This window comes from Solanum tuberosum, unplaced genomic scaffold (assembly GCF_000226075.1).
Source record: "Solanum tuberosum cultivar DM 1-3 516 R44 unplaced genomic scaffold, SolTub_3.0 scf00089, whole genome shotgun sequence".
NCBI classification, from domain to species: domain Eukaryota; kingdom Viridiplantae; phylum Streptophyta; class Magnoliopsida; order Solanales; family Solanaceae; genus Solanum; species Solanum tuberosum.
In genome coordinates this window covers 679924-682406 of record NW_006239012.1, presented here as the reverse complement: position 1 = coordinate 682406, position 2483 = coordinate 679924, and positions in this window count along the sequence as shown.

Genomic DNA, 2483 nt, shown 5'->3' with positions numbered 1-2483 from the left:
TTTCTAGTTCGCAGACCAAATAAAGAGTTATTTCCTTCTAATTAGGGATTAAATAAAAAGGTGACTTGGAACACCACAACTCAACTCCAAGTGGCAACTCTGAAACAAATAAAATGATCCCTTAATTAATACCGTCACTTAAATTGGAAAAATCCTATCCGTCGTGTGCAAAAAGGGGTGTGACATCTCTGACGACTCCGTTGGGGAATAACAAGAATTCGAGCTTTGTTATATAGACATTTACTTGATTTTATTACTTATTTTGGATATATTGCGTATCATGGCCTAATGTGCTACTTGCTGATCATTTATTGCTTTTTATATTGTTGAACTATACTAAATTGATTTTTCTCGCGCACACCTTATGAGTCTTTGAATACACTTAACACACGTTCACATGAATGCAGTTATACATTCTATTTTCCCTTGAGATAAAGCTGGAGTGTCTTGACACCAGTGAAGGATTTTTAGTCACACATGTTAGACGGGGTTGGATCAGCAATGAAGTCGAAAAAGCGCTGCTACCGATAAGTTGCCCCTCCCTGGCTCAAGTTGTCCACTCGGGTAAGCTAGTCTAGATACCTATCTTATTCAGGTTTGAACCTAGTAAAACTAGAACATAGACAGGGTTATCCCTAGAAGACTCCGCTTATTTGCATAATTTGCATGTGACTTAGTGAGCCTTAAAACAAGAGTTGGATCCATCTAGGACAAATATCTCTCTCTTGCTTGACCGCTCAGATCCGTTTATGTGCTACATGAAAATGCATTTAGTTATAAAGTTTCTATAAGTTGACTCATTTTAGCGTGATTAATGTAATGGAAAAAAAAGTTATCTTTTGATCTTATAAAAAAAAAAGGTGTAAACACGAAAAAATTTCTTCATTTAGAAGTTATTATACATTTCTGTAAAATAAAATAACAAATTTTGCATTATTTAATGAAAAGAATAATAATTTATTATTTTTTAGATTTTTTTTTGTAAAGTTTATAAAAGAAAAATTCAAAATATTTTGCTTTCATAATACTTTGAAAAATTGCATTTGTCAAAAAAAAAAGTTTTAATATCTTGAAGTTTTTTTTTTCTTACTGTCCAATCTGGATGAACTATGCACACCTGATTCTCACCCCAATGACATATGTCGGCAACTCTCTTTGGGTTCGGTGATCTTTATTCAGAAATAAAAATAAAAACCCTTTTTTTCAAAAATTCAGAAAAAAAAACAAGAAGCTTTAATCTTTATCAAAAATAAGCTTTTCTTAATTTTCTTTTAATAATTCAAAAGAAAACTAAAGGATTTTATCTCAAAGCTCCTAAAAAACATAGTTATTGAGTTTTAGAAAAAATATGCAATGATCTTATTCATGTTCTCAAGCATGTTACGGATTTGATCAATGCATTATCAAATCATTTTTTTTTAAAACTAATAATTAAGAAATGTCTAACCCTTACAAACTTTATCGTCCATGCACACAGTTAAATTAAGGTGGTTGGTTTGTGGTTAAACTGTCATCTCATCCCTACAATACAAGGTCAAAAGGGAAAAAGAAAATGACTCAGAAATACGAAAATGAGTCGGACAATGATGAGGTCCAGAACCAGAGGATGTCACAAGAAACAGTGTCAACCGAAGAGGTAAGGATACTAAGACAGCAAATGGCGGAGATGTACGAAGCTTGGATGAGTGGACAAGCTCCACCATTTTCAATCATTGACTATCTAAATACAAATATGTCACCTCCTATCCAAGTATCGATAAGTGATCCAATTTATCCACCTGAATTTGGTCCCTATGCTAACACATCCAACGTAGCTGGAACTTCTACGGTGCGCCCTTTGAGTACACCTATGATGAGTAATCCATTCTTCGTGCCAACTGTGCCGACTAATAGCGTCCCGCAGCCTATAATGGAGCCAAAATCCAACAGTGATCCTCCACCTAAAGTTCAATATGATCGAGATCATATCCCTGAAGTGACTTTTAAAATTCCAGGTTCTTACCCTTACACTCATCAGTATAGTTCCCCTGTTGAAGCTGAAAAAGTTGTTAAGAACGAGGAACATGAAGAAATGTTTAGAAAAATGAAGAGTTTGGAACAGAGTGTAAGAGATATGCAAGGATTAGAGAGGTCACAAAAGTGTCTCATTCAATGATTTGTGCATCTTTCCCCACGCTCATCTATCCATCGGTTTTAAAACTCTAAAGTTCGAGAAATATGATGGACATGGATATCCTGTAGCTCATTTAAAGAGATATTGTAATCAATTGAGAGGGGTTGGAAGGGAAGAATTGCTCATGGCCTATTTTGGGGAAAATTTGATGGGAATTGCCTCAAAATGGTTCATAGATCAAGATACTTCTAACTGGCATACATGAGATGATTTGGCTCGATGTTTTGTTCAACAATTTCAATATAACATTGACATAGTTCCAGATCGTACTTCACTTGTCAACATGAGGAAGAAGACCACCGAAAATTTT